The sequence below is a fragment of the Eumetopias jubatus genome, unplaced genomic scaffold, assembly GCF_037043125.1.
Source record: "Eumetopias jubatus isolate StellerSeaLion01/CBP00866 unplaced genomic scaffold, mEumJub1_p1.0 scaffold_7, whole genome shotgun sequence".
Taxonomy (NCBI): Eukaryota; Metazoa; Chordata; class Mammalia; order Carnivora; family Otariidae; genus Eumetopias; species Eumetopias jubatus.
In genome coordinates, this window is record NW_028274813.1 from 64,228,217 (window position 1) to 64,245,998 (window position 17,782).

The 17,782-nt window shown below is 46.0% G+C and overlaps 1 long non-coding RNA gene across 1 annotated transcript in view; it reads right to left on the minus strand.

Moving 5' to 3' along the window:
* Window positions 1-1,531: 1,531 nt before the first annotated feature.
* The window catches only part of LOC114217805 (uncharacterized), a 28,760-nt gene continuing 12,509 nt past the window's right edge, over window positions 1,532-17,782 (minus strand). Inside the window, exons 3-4 of the long non-coding RNA XR_003611055.1 lie at window positions 2,002-2,409; window positions 1,532-1,801 (exon numbers count right to left, since the gene is read on the minus strand). This is a non-coding gene — a long non-coding RNA (uncharacterized LOC114217805). The remainder of the gene's footprint in view (window positions 1,802-2,001; window positions 2,410-17,782) is intronic.

Here is a 17,782-nt window from a genome sequence, read left to right on the forward strand (position 1 = left end):
GGGTGGATTTGAGGGGAGCAAGACTGGAGGTAGGGACCATGACTAAGAGGCTGTCGCAGGATCCAGCCATGACGTGATGGTGGCCTAAGATGAGGACAGGACCCTGGAGGAGGAAAGAGGAAGGGATTGAGGGAAGAGACGTTGAGGGGGTAACACTGAGAGGACCCGGTGAACGTAGAGCTGGTGGGGAGGAATGGATAAGGCCCTACTCACTGAGGTGAACAGCGGGCAGAGACGAGTCCCTGGGGCCAAGGACCAAGGCAGCCTATTTCTGACCCTAATCACTCCAAGAACCAGTTCCTGACATTTGAGACCTGGCTCCTCCAGCATGGCCCCAACCCCAGGGGCTGAAGGCATATGAGAGCCCTGCAACAGCAGAAAAGCTGCTGTCCAGGCTGCTGCGGGCTCAGAGCCTGGCGCTAGAGCTCAGGGTTTACACCTTCAGGAGAATCGAATCTCACTAATCACGTATGTGACAAAGGCCTCAGCTATAAACAACATTAATGAAGACAAATGAAGGGGCCAGACGCAGCAGCCCGCACAGTGGCTCCCAGGGCCCTGCCTCACAGGGAGGCTGCTGAGGTGCGTGGGCACCTCACTTTTGGCCGCAGCTCTTTGCCTTGCCTGGTGGAGATGTAGGAGAAGCCTCTCACCGAGGGGGTGCCTCAGCCACTGCCTGGACAGCCTGGGCTTGAGGACAGGCCGTGCATGGCCAGGGGGCTTTGAGGGATGTCTAAGAAGATTCTAAGAGCATGTTTACACAATTTTATGAAAGCTATCTTAGGGGAGATATGCAAGTGGAGCTTAGTTGGATATGGTCTGATCGTGTTAAATAAACAAGCTCCCTGCATCCCATTGGTTGCTGATTGGGAACATAGCTATTAGAATTTTAATTCTATCCAGTGAGTAACCGTACCCAGACAGGCATCCAACCGAGTGCCATGAATCGGTCCTGCATCCAGGATGGGGTTGGCTCTTAGCTCATTCCCTCCCCCCCTCCAAGGCCGCTGGTATCTGCCCATCCATTTCTTTTTGTGACAGAAAACATTCGACTTTGGGAGTTTTGCTCCCCCCACCTCCTGGGGGACCATAGCCAACAGATAAGAAGAAGGCATTTATAAACCAAGCAGCCTAGGACTAGGCCTGGTGACGTGGCTGTGGCTCTGTCCCGGCCCTGGCTGGCGGGGATGGGGCAGGGGCAGGCCCCACCATGCCAGGCTGGGTTTTGATGCCTAGAACCAGCTCAGACAACCTCCAGAGGTGGAAAAGACAGCAGTCTAATGTGCCTTTGGTGATAGGACCTTAAAAACTGCGCCATTCACAGGCAAAAGTGTTTGTCATAAAAGCATCCAGACTTGGCAGCAGGGAGACTCTCATCACCATTTCAGCATTGGCTCTGTGAAATTCAAGAGACTGCAGGGAGGACAACCTCTCTCCCAAGGGAGGTCTCCGACAGGACACTAAAAGACCCCTCATCAGAGTCCAAATGAAACATTCTCAGAATTTCCCGACATGAATTAAACAAGCCAATTTTATTAGATCAATATGAAGGGATTTGAAACAAATTAACCAGTGTGGAGATCAGATGAGCCAATGACAGCGAGACAATGGAATGAAAACTTGGCTCGTCCATAAAAGGCCTGCCTGAATTCAGACACTGTAATAACACCGGGTCTCACTCACTGTGGAGGAAATTCCAATTGTTCAGTAAAAGAAAGTAAGGTGGGTGACAAATCCACTGTCACCAGCAATCTTCTTCAGGGAATATCCTCTTCATGACACTCCAATTGATTTTCTATTCCTGGAAGGAACAGAAGGAAGCAGAAGTGATCAGAAAACATAAATATCTTTTAATAAAGCCAGGCAGGATTCTGGAAGAACACATGTGTACAAGAGAAATAAACAAGAAAAATAATGCACTTGGGAAAATGAGTTTCCAGCATCAACACACGGTGACTGAGACAATAAAACTGGGATGGGAAACAGCGTGGAGCCTCTTACCACATGGCTTGCCTGGCAGCCACATCCTCAAGGCAGAGGCAGGGGAAGCTCACGTGTGGGGGAGCCAGTTTCCTCCTCTCCTGAAACAAACATTTGGGTCAGATGAACTCTAAGGCCCTTCTGGCCCCAAGATGCTACTATTCATTACTACAGTAATGCCCCCTTCTCCATGGTTTTGCTTTCTGAGGTTTTAGTTACCCATGGTCAGCAGCGATCTGTGGTCGGCCGTGGTCCAGGAGCAGATGGTCCTCCTTCTGAAGGTCAACAGTGAGACTTTCTCCTGTCGCTGAAGGTCAATAGTAGCCTAACGCTATGTCACAAGGCCTACCTTGTTCACCTCACTCATCTCATCGTGTAGGCATTTTACCATCTCACATCATCACAAGAGTGAGTTTGGTACAATAAGATCTTTTGAGAGAGAGAGAGACCATATTCATTATTAGAGTATATTGTAATTGTTCTATTTTATGATTACTCTCTTACTGTGCATAATTAATAAATTAAGCTTTATCACAGGTATGCATGTATAGAAAAAACATAGTATACAGTTCTGATGCTTAGATAGTACTCTCCACAGTTTCAGCCATCCACTGGGGGGCCTGGAACGTATCCCCTGGGTGGATAAGGGAGGACTATTGCATTCCAGAGCTACCCTGAGAGAGGCCCAGGTCGGCTTTGACAGAGAACTGGTGATAACTGTAGTGTGGGAGGACAGAGTGGGGGCTTCTAAATCAGGGCTAGGCCTGACCTCCACCCACTCTCTTCACTTCATTTATCAGAATCTTCTCAGGACCCAGTCAGGTTTTATCATATTATTTTATACCAGCCTAAAGCTAGGCTGTCCATGTGGTGGCTCAAAATGTACGCATCCCTCATGTCTCCTGAAGTGGTGAAAAGCCCTCAGCTTTCGGAGTCAAAAAGGACTGGATTCAAATCCCCACTACATCACCAGCTAGCTGTGTGATTCTAGACTGGTCACTTCCACGTGATGGAGGATTAGGCAGCCATTAAGAAGAACGAAGTGGCTCTGTAAGGACTTACATGGAGAAATGTCCACAATGTATTATTTAATAGTACACCAAAAGGTGGAAGCAACCCAAGTGGCTATCAATGGATGAATGGACAAACAAAATATATATATATGTATATATATATATTATATATAAAAGTAAGGAATATTGTTCAGTGGGATATTATTCAGCTGGGATATTATTCAGCCTTTAAAAGGAAGGAAATTCTGACATATCCTATAACATAGATGAACCTTGAAGACAGCACGCTAAGTGAAATAAGCCAGTCACAAAAGGACAAATCCTGTATGATTCCATTTATCTGAGGTGATCAGATTCACAAAAATGGAAAGTAGATTCGGTGGCTACTAGAGGTGGGGTGGGGTAGGGGAGAATAGGGGCACAGTGTTTAATGAGTACAGCTTTTCAGTTTGGGAAGATAAAAAAGAGTTCTGGAGATGGATGGTGGTGACAGTTGCCCAACAATGTGAAGGTACTTAATGCTGCTCAACCGTACACTTAAAAGTGGTGAAAATGGTAAAATTCTATGTGATGTATGTTTTCTACAATAAAAAAGGTAAATAGCAGAACAGTAAATATGATATGATCCCATTTTGGTTACAATTTTTTTCCATCTCTATATTGTCTATGAACAGAGGAAAGTCTGGAAGGATACATACCACATTGGTCACCATGGTTACTTTGGGGGAGTGGGGTTGGAAAGGGGTGCTGATGGATACTATGATTTACAAGTTACATGTGTCTCAAAGCACAAGAGCTTGCGTTCAGTTTTGACAGGGCAATGCCAATCAAGTCTGACACATTTCTGATCAGAGCCCATCCAGACCCGCAGACTCTGGTTACTCCTTCCTGGAATGCGGTCTGTGGCTTTCCATTTTTTACCAAGTACAATCCAAACCCCTTAGCCTGGTATTTCAAGCCCTGCAACCAGCCTCTTACCCTTCCCTTTTAACTGCCTCCATGCACTCCTATCACAACCATTCCCTGTTCCCTGAGCACAGTTCTTCACCGCTGTGGCTTTGACCAAACCATTCTCTCTCCCCACTGTCCTCCCCCTCGGTCTCTGCCTCCCGATACCTCATCCATCCTTCCGGGACACAGTCTCTGAATCCCTCCAGTGGAAGTGATTTCTCCTTCCTCCCTCAAGGCAATCACGACATCGAGCTCATCTCCGACTGGTCTGTGCATATACGTCTTCTTTCCCCTCATGGACCCGACACTCCTTGAGAGAAGGGACTGGGCTTTATGCAGCCTGGTGTGTAAGGCACCTCCCACAGTGTAATCGTACAACAGCAACAATGGGGATGGCGGGGAGAGCACACACGGTGCCACCCGCACGACCCCGAGCGCAAGTGCCTCCTTAAATGTTGCACCCTCGGCACCTGGCTCACCTCACTTAGTCCCAGCCGCTAACCATTCACTGAGTGCCTGCACGTCAGGCACCGACCTCACCAGATTTCTGTGGTATAGGTGGTATTATCCCCATTTTGCAAATGAAGAAACGGTGGCGTAGAGATTAAATAACTTGCCTAAGATCATATCGCAAAAATGGGAATTTGAACTCAGGCCTGACTTTCTAAAACATATGACCCCAATAATTACAATAGACTGCCTCACCGGTAGGCTTGCACATGCAGTAGGAGCTCAATACTTGAGTGTTTAATGACTTCAATTGGAGAGAGGGCAGCATGCCACCGGGAGAGTGCAGGGATGGATGACACAGTGCTGTGAAAAACTTCGGTAAGCGCTAGAAATATCAGCTCGTTCCTGCTTGCCACATTGAAAAGAAAACCCCATCCTGGTTCTACTGCTCTGTTCAAACACAGCTTTCTCTTCACTCTCTTCCTCAATCAATTTCAACACCCATTTTCTCTCCAACAGAAGCCTCATCCTCTCCCCCAAAGAGCCAGGCTCTGCTTATATCTTAGAACCTCTTGGATCCTGTCCTCAGACCTGCAGACTTGATTTGGCCACTCGACCTTTTGTGCTCTCCAGCAGCACTGCTGGTGCAGAACATGGGAAAGACTCTCGGACCCTGAGAAGAGATTCCAGGGGCTCTAGGAAGGGCAGGAAGGAAGGGCTGCCTGCTGCTGAGGGAAGTGGAGACCCGTGTGCATCAGCCCTTCCTCAGGAGCGCACGGCCCCAGCACGTGGTGTATCGAGACCTGTGCTGCGTGCATGCGGCCCCTGAAAAAGGTGGCTAGTCCGAACAGAGATATGCTCTAGGTATAAAACCGGATTCCAAGGCTTAGCAGAAAAAAAAAAGACTGCAAACTCTTGCATAAATAATTTTTAATGTTGATGACATGTTAAAATGGTAAGATTTTGGATAATTAGATTCCATATACATATTGTTAAAGTTACTCTCACGGTTTCTTTCTAGGTTTTTATTTTATTTTATTTATTTATTTGACAGAGAATGAGGGAGAGAGGGAGAGAGAGAGAGAGCATAAGCAGGGGAAGCTGCAGGCAGAGGGAGAGGGAGAAGCAGACTCCCCGCTGAGCTGGGAGTCTGATGCAGGGCTTGATCCCAGGACCCTGAGATCATGACCTGAGCCGAAGGCAGCCACTTAACTGACTGAGCCACCCTGGTGCCCCTCTATTTTTTTTAATATGACTAGAAAATAGGAAATTACACATGTGACACATTTCTGATCAGAGCCCATCCAGACCCACAGACTCTCTTTCAGACCCACGCCTTACCCAAACACTGGGGGGGGTCCCAGCTGCCTGGACTCAACTTAATCCCACTTGGACTTTCTGTACAGCCCCATCTATAGTGACCCATACTCTGGAATTTAGAAGCGTCCTGGCCTCTGAAGCCAACTGCAGAGTTTGAGAATAAGAAGTAGCTGGATCTTGTGCATTCGCTCATATTTCCCTCTCCGGCCCAGCTCCCTGGCTTCTTTCATTTAGGACAGTAGTCTCAACACGTGGTCCCTGGACCAGCAGCACTGCATCACCTGGGAACTTGAACTTGTTAGAAATGCAATTATCAGGCACCATTCAGAAATTCTGATTCAGAAACTGTGGGGATGGGCCCAGCAATCTGATTTTTAGTAAGCCCCAAATGTTATTCCGATACATGCTAATGTTTTTTTTTCCTTTTCTCAAGTTTTTATTTAAATTCCAGTTAACATACAGTGTAATATTAGTTTCAGGTATAGAATTTTGTGATTCATTGCTTACATATAACACCCAGTGCTCATCCCAACAAATGCTCTTCTTAATGCCCATCAGCCATTTAGCCCACCCCCACCCCCCTCCCCTCCAGCCACCCTCAGTTCGCTCTCCATAGTTAAGAATCTGTTTTCTGGTTTGCCTCTTTTTCCCCATGTTCCATCTGTTTTGTTTCTTAAATCCCACATGAGTGAAATCATGGTATTTGTCTTTCTCTGACTTATTTTGCTTAGCATAATACACTCTAGCTCCATCCACATCATTGCAAATGGCAAGATTTCATTCTTTTGATGCCTGAGTAATATTCCATTGTATATATATATACCACATCTTCTTTATCCATTCACCAGTTGATGGACCTTTGAGCTCTCTCCATAATTGGCTATTGTTGATAATGCTGCTACAAACATCGGGGTACACGTGCCCCTTTGAATCAGTATTTTTGTATCCTTTGGGTAAATACCTAATAGTGCAATTGCTGGATTGTAGGGTAGTTCTAATGCAGATGTTCTAAAACCACTGTCTTAGTGCACTGTTTCTCAAACTTTGCTGCATATTAAGACCACCCAGGGAGCTTTTAATCTGGGCTTTCCCAATGCCCAGATCACACCCCATGACAAGTAAATCAGAATCTCTGGGGGTGGGACCCAGGCATCAGTTTTTTAAAAACCCCTCCCTTGATTTCAGTGTGCAGCTAGGGTTAAGCACCATCGTCTAAGAGTAAAGGACTTGAGAATTATCAGCCAGAGCTGGGCAGGCTGCAGTATGTGAGACAACCTTACTGGGGGAGGGGATGGGGGAAGACAGGGCAGTGCATTTTCTAATGGCATGAGAAAGAGGCTGAACTGCACACGCCCAGCCAAAAGGTCTCTTTCAGTAGGTCAGCCACTGTAATGAAACAGGGTTTAGTTCTTTAGATTTTCTGAAGTTGAAATGACATGCAGAAAGAGAACAGATTTTCCCACAGTCCACCCAGAGGAGAGGTCAAGAGAGGCCTCGGTCCAGGTATGTTTAAACAAAGAGATGTCTCAATAGGGTTCCAAAAATTGTGATACATTTTAGAAATTTACATTTATTAAATTAAGGCTTGTAACACATGTAAAATTTAAAACATACACAAGGCAATGTAATCATTCTATTCACAATGTAATAGCAGGATTTATTTTTAAAATCCATGGGCATGGTACCAAAATTTGGCAGAAGTTTAAAGCCAATGATAATTTCCTTCTTCCAGTCCTATTAGCATATCTATGGGGATAAAATTTTCAAAAATGCAAATTTGAGGCCTTCGGTGACTGTGAGACCCATGGATGAAAGGCCCTCCTTTGCTGTGCCCCGGGAAAGGTGGGTTGGGATACACGGGAAGGAAGTGGGGGCTCTGCAGGTGTGCACACACAATGCCAGCCCCCCGCTAACCCCACCCGCCCGACACACAACCTGTGCTGTATCTGCTGTTCACTGCCCTCCTGGCCTCTGGTACCTCCCTGTCCGTAGGCAACAGGAAGCAGAGCAACGACAGTCCCGGGACCCCGGCCATCCACCTTATCAAAATAATTCCTCCAGTTTGATACACAGTTGTCTGGGGAAGGGAGGAATTGCGGAAATACTTCCTTCGGGCAGAGCCTGCAGTATTTTGGGTTTATAAAAGCACATATTCTTGGGTTCCAGAGGCTAGCCTCGGCTCAGGACTCGATGGGACATTAGGCTTTAGGAAGAAGAGAAAGCAGTTCCAGACTGAACAACAATTATTGCCTGAGTAGCAGGCACATCAGTGAGGAGCTGCAGTTGGTCCCAGGGTATATGCTTTCTCCTCCAAGAGGTGAACTCTGAGACGTGCCCACTAAAGAGACCCCCAGCCGCATGCCTCAGAGGTCTCTAAGAAGGCCCATGGCCTGTGGGATCCACATAGTGCAGGCAGCCTGGGTACCACAGGATGAGGAGTAGGGGGGTTGGGGGGCCGCGCAGGGAGGAAACGGCAGCCTTGTCATCACTGGCTCCCTGTGAATCCACGGCGGCCGCAGTCTTCCTGTTTCCTAGAGATACAAGCCCAGGCCTCATGCAATCTTCTCTCCTGGAGACCAGAGCTTCTCCGGAAGAAGGTCCACACCCAGGCAGAGGAGGGTGAACACCGGGATTCAAAGTCCAAGGCCAGCCCTTACATTTCACTGTCAGAGGGATCAGCCACTGTAAACCCATGGCAAAATCTGATTCCTTGGTCTCATTTGCCCCATTACCTTCCCTCTGGGTCCATAGGTTCCTGAGTTTCTTCAGCCTAGGGAAAACACGAGGGGGGGGGGGGGAGAAAGGGAGAGGAAGGAGGGAGGGGCAAATAAGCACAAGCCCTGCCCACAGCCCCGGGGCACCAGGGTGGTAAACACTTGGAGGGAAGCCAGCCGTCTGGCACCTCGAATCTTCCACACCTCCCCAGCCAAGACTCAGACTTGTAATATTCTGGGCTCTTTCTGCCTCATCTCACCCAGGCTTTAATGTACCCAGACCTCAGTCTGGGTTATTCCGTCCAAAACTTTCCTCTGGCAATCTAGATTGTAATGCAAGATGTACATTCTCAGAATCAGATTTCTGAGGCCTCAATGCAGGACAGTGTGGACTTAGCAGTCTGGCTACATTCCATTTCCATCAGCCCATCGGATGAATACCAATGAGGTGTTCATCGCTTCCACAGGATTCGGGAGACAGCAATGGCCCAGGTAAATCGAAATGACCCAGCCAGAGCTCAGCTGGTCTAGCTATTTAGGGAGAATAAGGAGCACACAGAGGGTCTGAGATGATTGGTGGAATCAATCCTGAGGTTGTCATATTGCTCCTCCATTGGCCGTACAGCTACTGGTCCTAAAATCCATCCCTCCATTCTGTAGGATGGAAGACCGCTTTCAAGAGACAAATCCCAGAGAGTCTTGCAACAAGTACCGCAATAATAATAGCATTAGTAATGATGGTGGACACGTCTCATTTTCTGTGTGCCAGGCACGATTTAAATGATTCACATGGATTTACTTGGCATAGGATCTCTGGGGCAAGGTAAGGACCAGCCTCACCAAGGTGGCCTTAGGCAGCCCCCCGGGGGACAGTCCTTTCCCCGATGCTAGTTCTTTGACACAGACCCATCATGACTCTTCAACCTTAACCTGCGAGTTCAAGTCTTAGCCAGCTAAGGACCCAGGCCAACCCCTCATCCCAGGGAAAAGGGGAGCGAGACCCCGGCAACTGCACTAAATGAGCTTGCCTTTAGGAGAAACACAGTGAGTGTGAGCATCTCGAGGAGGCAAACGCTGTCTGATCATTGCTATTGCCCCCCTAGGGAGCCGTGGGGGTGAGGGGGTTATCTCATTTCATGAAAATATGATCTATAAAAAGCCTAAATTAAAATGATTCAGAAAATTATTATTGTCTCTATAAAGCAACCTGCTCTGGAGTACATTTCTGTATTTCCCTAAGTATATTTAAAACAGGATTTCAAAATTAGATTTGCTGAAACCTCATCAGGCACACATGAAGTGTGTGGTGCACTGCTATATAAGGGCTCCTAAACCCCTGGTTTGCAAGCACCTTATTTTTTGAGGAGTGTGGTGGCCCGTGTGGGGGAGAGGGAGAAGGGAATACAAACAACATCACGCAGCTGCTGACCCTGTGTTGGCCCTGGGCCTTTCAGCATCACCATGTGGTCCTCAAAACACGCCCTTGGGGGATGTACCACCATCTCCATTTACAGATGAGGAAACTGAGGCTAGGGAGGTCAAATGCCATCCTCCTTACTGCACAGCCATTAATAGTAGAGCTTTGTTGGAAGCCAGGCTTTCCTGACCCCAGTGACCAGAACTACAGACAAGACTAACAGACACTTAGTCCCATGGCTCCCTAATCACAGATATGGCTGCAGAATCCTGTCATTTCCCTTCTTTTTGGCCTTCTTTGTCTTCTCCATCCAGTCAGAATGAATTTTAGCTGTGTCCTGAGAGGAGTCTGCTTTCGGCTGCAAAGAGCAACTCAGTCGCTGGGGCCAGCCCAGCTGGTGGGTCTGTGAATAAATGCCACTTCCAGAGCTGTTCTCCAAAAACCACAGCTTGACTAGAAGGACTCAAATGCCTGCGCCTATCCCCAAGGGCCATCCTGCGAAGCTGCCAGGTTGACCAAGAGGTGCCCTGGCAGTAGAACCACACAGGCGCACCAACCTCCAGAGGAGCACAACAAGAAGGTCTCAGGAAGCGCGCCCCCCCCCAACCCAGAGAAGTTGAGCTCCACGTGGATTCCGCATCCTGACGCGCCAACACCCACTGCAGACCTGGCACGTCTAACAAACGCAGCGGTCAACCCCAAGACGCTGCAATTGTTACCTCATGTTAAAACGGACCTGAAGCTGCAAGCAATTAGCACTGCATCCGTGAGGCAGGGAAAAACAACCAAGAGAACCGGGGCTTGAAAGGACTATTTTGGTCCAGATGGAAAATTGATACACTGTGTGCATGGTAAAAATCCTTTCAGATATGTTTTTAAACCTTCAGTTTTAAAATTCAGGTTTTAAGTGTTATTCTGGGAAAAGCAGCAGGATTCCTTTAACATCAGGAGATCTGTAAGTAAACTAAAAAGCTGTTGGAGTCTTCAGTAAAAGAATTCATGTAACAAATGAACTCAGGCGTTGGTGCAAATTAATCAAACTACATCAATTACCAACTTTAATCAGTCACGGAATTTCAATACTCAAAGGGATCTTGGAAATCATCTGTTCCAAGAGTAAGAATTACGGAAAATAAATGGTCAGGTGGAGAAAAACCTTCTGACTGGAGAAACACACAAGGAAATAAAGAAACGCTGTCAGGAGGCAGCATGCACAGGGCTTTGCACATAGCCTGGGTTCAAAGCTCACGTCTGTTTCTTGATGGCAGTAAAAACCTGGCTGAGATGTTTGACCTTGGCGAGTGTTTATACCTCTGTAAACTAGGTAGGTGCAACACAAGTTTACTCTGAGGCCTAAGGGAGACAATCCACAGAAAATGCTTAGTACGGTGACTGGGATGCCATATGGTGCTCGGGACATCAACCCTCAGTAAATATTAGCTCCATAGAAAAGGCAACTCTCCAAACAGAATCTAAGTGTGCCAAACTAACACACTGTGTATCACTGGCCCTTCTCTTATGTGTCTAGAAAAGAAAAAACAATATGTGGTAGACCTAAGTACTCAGACCTCTGGCTATGAGAACAGGACGTGGTACCCAAGGTCTTCTCGGAATTAAAAAAAAAAAAAAACATCTTCATAGGAGCGATTCACATCTCTGCTGAGAAAGAAGCCAGACCTGATAAGCAAGACAAGAAGACTCATGGAGATGGTGACTCTCCTCTTTTATATGGGTAAGAGAAAGCTTCTTGCAATGGCTGTTAATGCAAAGCTGTTCCAAAGTTATGTAACTCTGGGCCAGGTATTTACCTGACCAAAAGAGGTCCACCATGAGCCTCAATGGTGTTCAATTTTAGCCTGGAGATGAACCAGTGTTATAGAGTGACTGAGAAAAGTTAAAGGTTAACCAGTAAAATATAACTCTGTATTTGTGTGTCTTTACTCCTTAACGTAACGTTAATTTGGCCTTATCATATAACGTTCATTAATTATGCTAGGGAAGGCAGCATAAAATCACAGGAGAATCACAGGCTGTGGAATATAACAAATCCTGGATCTATCCATTGGTACCGGGAGATCTTGGATAAGAGATATAATCTCTTAACCCTCAGGGTTCCCATATGTAAAATGGGGATAATGCCCCCCCTCCTGTGTTGCCGTGAAGGGCCGGCACAGTGTCTGCCGCATAGTTGTACCTAGTAAGTATTTGTTATGTTCACCAGCAGCTTTATTTTTTAATGGAAAAGAGGGCTATCCTTGCTTTACTCAGTTTCCCACACTGATGGGAATTCTAGCCACTTCAGGCCAAAGCCAAGGAATAGACAGCCCTCTGTTCAGCAACAATGCACCTGAATTACAGACATGATGTTTGTGAGGGTTTCACCCTGGAGTATATAACTCCCCAAACCTGAACCTACAGGGTCAGAAAAGACAGTTGGACTTGAAGCAAGAGACAAGAGTCTTCATCCCATTTCTGCTACTAACTAGCTTTCTGTGTTTTGTTTGTTTGGTTTGGTTTTGACCTTAGGTGAGTCACTTAATACTTAACCTGTGTCTCCGGTTCCAAATCTATAAAATATGAGGGATTGTTTTTAGACTAGACAATATCCAAAGTCCCTTAGAGCTTTAGAAATACCATGTTTCTACAGCTGGTTCATGCTGTTTTTTAAAACACGTGACTACACTCTACTCCAAAAGCCACAGGGCCCCTGCTCCATGTCCTCCACCATGGTTCAACTCATGATTTGTTCCTTCAGTTAGTGGCTCCATGTAAGCAGCAATTGCACAAACAGAATTGAAGTGAACCAGGTGTCATTGCCATACTTCTCATTCTGGAGATCAGCAAAAGCCAGGTAAGCTGGGAGGAAATGGATCGGCCATAAAGAAAGGATTTGACTGTGAAAACGAGTTTTCTGACAAGTTTAAAACAGGAAGAATGCTCTGAAGAGTATTTTATACCTAAATAATGCCATGTGGATTAAAAAAAAAAATACACACAACTTCCCCTACCTCTGCAGGTTTTCATTTCCTAGGGCTGATAATATATTTCACTTGATTCCAAACTAATCCCTCACCCTGGAAAAAAATTTGGTCAGAATTCAAAATAAAATGAGGGCATGTACCAATCAGACCAACGGGGACAAGTGCTTCCGTTTTATAGACTGTACACATCTCACAAAACTAAGTAGTTGATTTATCATGGTAATTTTCCCAGCACTTAGCAGTGTCTTGTACCTGGCAGCTCTTTGAAGGCAGAGATGATATTTCTATCTCTAGCACAGTGCCCCGGTGTATTACAGATGCTGGTTTTAGTTTGCTAGGACTACCTGAACCACGGGCCACAGAAATGTATTTGCTCACCATTGGGAGGCTAGAAGTCTAAGATCAGGGTGTCAGTGGGGTTGGTTTGTTCTGAGGCCTCTCTCCTTGGCTTGTAGAGGACGGTATCCCTTCCCTGTCTTCACAGGTCTTTCCTCTGTATGTCTTGGTCCAAATCTCCTCTTCTTTAAGGACTCTGGTCATATTCTCTTCGGGCCCACCTACTAACCTCATTTTAACTTTTTCAAGACCCTATCTCCAAATAACATTCACATTCTGAGGTACTGGAGTTTAGAACTTCAACATACATGTAAATTTGTGTGTGGGGTTACATAGTTCAGCTCATATGGCGCTCAATAGTGTTGGGTGAGTAAATGGTGGAAGGACAGGTCGATGAACAGATGGACTGAATGAAGAACCAACCAACTGGTCAACAAATACTCGGCAAATTGAGTGAACTCACATAGTCACTTGTGAAGATTGGCTTTTGCTGTAACATCATCCCAAAGGTTCTTATGTTATGTATTTTAATCCACCCTTACAAGAGGTTTTTAAAAATTACTGCTCACCAAATTCTATCAAGCTGACAAAAAATATCCATACCCAGACTTATCAATGTCGTTTCCCCTGTCCCAATCATTCTCACTTGTAATGACTTCCTGGACCCAAGAGACTATCAGTATTTGCCTACAATAAATAACTATTACATCTCCCATAAATGCCTACCTACTAGGAAACTTCACATTAGGGGAGCAGAAAGAACTAAGAAAATAGTTTTAGTCAGATCTAGTTCATGGTTCGTGCCTGGTTTTGTTTGCTTTAAACTGAACCTGGCTTGTACTTAGTTCCTAGATTGTCTTAGCACTCGGATTCCATTCAATGAACTAAAGAAAGGCCCCTATACAATTGTAGGGAAGGCAGAAAATGCCCACTAGGGACCTCAGTGAATCTCTCCTCTGATTTCTTTGGTCACTTTGAGCATCTATCACGTCTCTGGTGGTATGGAAATTCATGAGCCTAGCCTCTCCTGCCAATGTTTCTTCTCTAGCTTTCCATCTGGCTATAGAGTGAACTTGAGCATATGTAAACCTAGCAAGGTGGTGGTAGGTGTGTGTCCGGATGGAGTCTGCAAGGTCACTGTGCTCCTTGCCCTGCCCCATGCTGTCCTGAGTCATGCTGCTGGCTGCCAGTTCTGACTCAGAACTACCCTAGTGTCAGCCTGCATCACAGCAGGAAGCATGGCCAGGGAACACACCCAGCCTTAATGAATGAGCTGTCTGTGATACAGCTAGTGTGATATCGGTGCACAGGTGTTACGGGACCATGTAGCCTTTATTCATTCACTCCTCGCTCATCTATTCCCAATTGGAAATCTTGTTCAGCAGATCATCCGTAACAAAAGCCTCCCTTGAAGCAAGTGTGTTGATTTTAAAAGGTTCCATTACAGATTTATACCAATTCTGTGCTTAAAAATAGTAACACAGAGATAAAGGGACAGTGTGAGCTCTAGCTGTAAAATACGTGAATTCAGTATTAAAATTTAAAGACAAATTTATTGTGGTCCTTTGTCAACGACAGTGATGAATTAACCAGGCTATGACCCTTGAGCAGACTGGCTAATCTCAATTTAGGATAAATCCATGCATTGTCCCTCTGTTGCCTTCCCCTGAGGCTTCCTGAGATGAGGTAGTATTCATGAGTATTTCCATACATGGCATGAGGCCTGATGCCGTTTATTTTGATTACACATATAGAATGGGCTCTGCTGTCCTAGGTTCTCTCAATCTGCAGAGTTCTTTACCCATTCCCACATACTTAGATGTTTGTGTTGGGAATTAATCAAATACGTTCATGTGCTATAAAACTTCCTGTCAGGAATTCAAATCAAGTCATTTCTGACCTCTCTCCATCTGCCGCGCTTTTTAAAATGTGTTTTAACTGTCCTGTTTTTGACATGCTTTATTGTAAACCACTTTATATTCTTTTTGAGAGTAGGTGGCATATAAATCGTAGTTGAAGAAAAACCTTCAAAACAACATAATATTCCCAGAGTGTGAAAAGCTCAGTGGGGAAGCAGCAAGATGGAGGGCCGGTTCCCCTCGGGCCCACCCAGCTAGGCGCACCTGTCACTCCACCATCAGGGCCTGTTCTCTGCAGGCCACGGAATGATGGAAGGACCATTCAAAGTTCGGTTCAGAGCCCTACTCCCCCAGAAGCAGAGCATCTAATTCACTCAAGCCTTGCTCTGACGACAATCTCACCTGACAGAAGGACAAGGACCTATTTTTGGCCAATGCGGGAGAACTACATGGACAACAGCGTGGAGGTGACCGGCACTTGGGAGAGAAAAGGAACCTTGTCATCATATGATTTGTAAGAGCCAAAGAAGGGAATGTGAGCATTTCATGTTCCTGAAACTGTAAGCAAGCACAACTCCACAGGTCCAGAGAGAAGAAGGGGTGAGTCAGTGGACTTAAACTCCGAGGGCAGCATACTGTGGAAGTTAAAGTGCACGCTCAGGAATCCGGACAGACCTGAGTCAGGCTCCCGACTCTGCCCTCACAACTATGCAGACATCACTTCCCTGCGTCTCAGGTTCCCCAGTAGGATCATGAGTCATAGGACCTACCTTCAATGTTGACTGTGAGAATTCAACAAAGTAAGGTATATAAAAGCCTCTAGCACAACGCCTGAATCAAATAAACACCTGCTGTCATTGTTGTTGTTACCACCAGACTGCAGGCCTCCTACGTGTAAGGCGCTAGGCTAGATGCTCTTTGGTCCCATGGTCAGAGACTCTAATCTTATAGAAATTGACTCCAGAAATATTAGAGGCTCCACATAATATAATTCTGACTATCTACTCATACATAATTCCAGACAGGAAGAAGAGAGGAAATGATCCAAAGAAATCACTGTGTCTCCAATTAGTTTATATTTTATAAGGATACTTACAAAGGCAGGAAGGAGGAATTTGCAACCAAGAGCAGATACAAAGGAATGGCATGAAATGAAGAATAAAGTCAGGGCGGTAGGAGGCTGGGGCCTGGGACTAATGCATACACAGAAAAACAACAAGAACCACTGGGGTGTGCTCAGAATAAGGAAAAAAAACAAGAGAAGGGTAGGCCTACTGCTTGGGGCAGATGACGCAGTTAACTTAGAGGTGATAGAGTGAAACGGAATTACTCAATTCCTAGTTTGTTCCCATCTTCTCTATCAAGAAGAACAATCTGCAAGCCAGAAAGGAGAGCAAAAACATGACCAAGAGGAAATTAAAGTCTGAGATACGAGGAGATAGGAAGAGAGCTCCTGGCCACTGCCGGTGGTGAATTACATCTCAGAGCCATCCATTCATGCACCCAAATACTCAATGCAACGGGGACAGCAAAGTACATAGCCCTAGTACCCTAAAAGAACATGAATTCTTGATTATGGTATCTGAAAAAAATGGCAATGAGATAATATATGAGAGTTTATGAGGCATGGTAGAACTTCCAGAAACTTGCAGAGAGACAAGTGTCTCCATTTTAATAACAGACACTTTCAGCAAAATTTTAGTAGAGATTAGACACCTCGTGTTGACCCAAGAAAGTGAATATGGGTCACACCAACCTCATCTCTCTCATGGGGTTCCCCGGACGCTAACAGTGTGCCGCAGGTGTTGTAGAGTTAGGAAATAGTACCTAACAAGGCCGCGCAATTTCTTCGTGAACCAGGCAGGGAGAAAGCTCCATGACAGTACAGTTAGGAGAACTCAGAAAGGCTCAGCTATAATCCCCACAGAGGCCTGGAGAACAGGCTTGCGTAAATCTGGAGACGGATTTTAGTGGCACTTGACACAGTCTTCAGTGCCTCTCTGTTCAGCTGGTGATCTTGACTTTCAGGACAAGGAAGTTTACTGACATCTGCTGGGAGAAAGACCAGGAGGCAGCCAGTGGGTGGAGGAGGGGTTGAGAGCCCAGCTGTGGAAGCAGGGAGCCTATGTTTGGATCCCAACTCTGCTCCTTACTGGTTGTGTGATGTTAAGGGAGGTACATATACTCTCTGACTCAATTTTCCAATCTAGAAAATGGGGATAATAATTGTACCTACCTCACTTAGATGGGGTAGATTAAACTGGCATGTATAAAAGGAGTTAGAAGAGTACCTGATTATAGGAGTTACCTGGCAGGCTGAAATGGTGGGACCCTGCAAGATGAAAACTGGAAAGATAAAATACTGATGATAAATTACAGAAGAATGATGAAGGCAATGGAGAAAATGGGTCAGGGTAAGGGAGAGGAGATGGTGGAAGCAGAGGCACTCTGGGAAGGTGGTCTCTGAGGGATGGTATCTGACAAGGGACTGAAGTGAGGGGTTGAGCCACGTAGTGCTGGGAAGAGCAAAGTCCCTAAAGCAGGAAAAGGCTGGGGCCGGAAGCTAGTACGTGAGGCGGGAGCCCAGTGGGCATGCTGCAGAGAAGGAAACTGAAGTTAGAAAGGCCCCATCATACGCAGCCCTGCCAGCCAGGGGAAGCATGGGGGTTCACCTCATATGACATGGGCAACCATCGGAGGGTTGTGAGCAGGAGAGAGTTATGATTTTAAATGATTATATTGGCTACTTTTTGAAGAATAT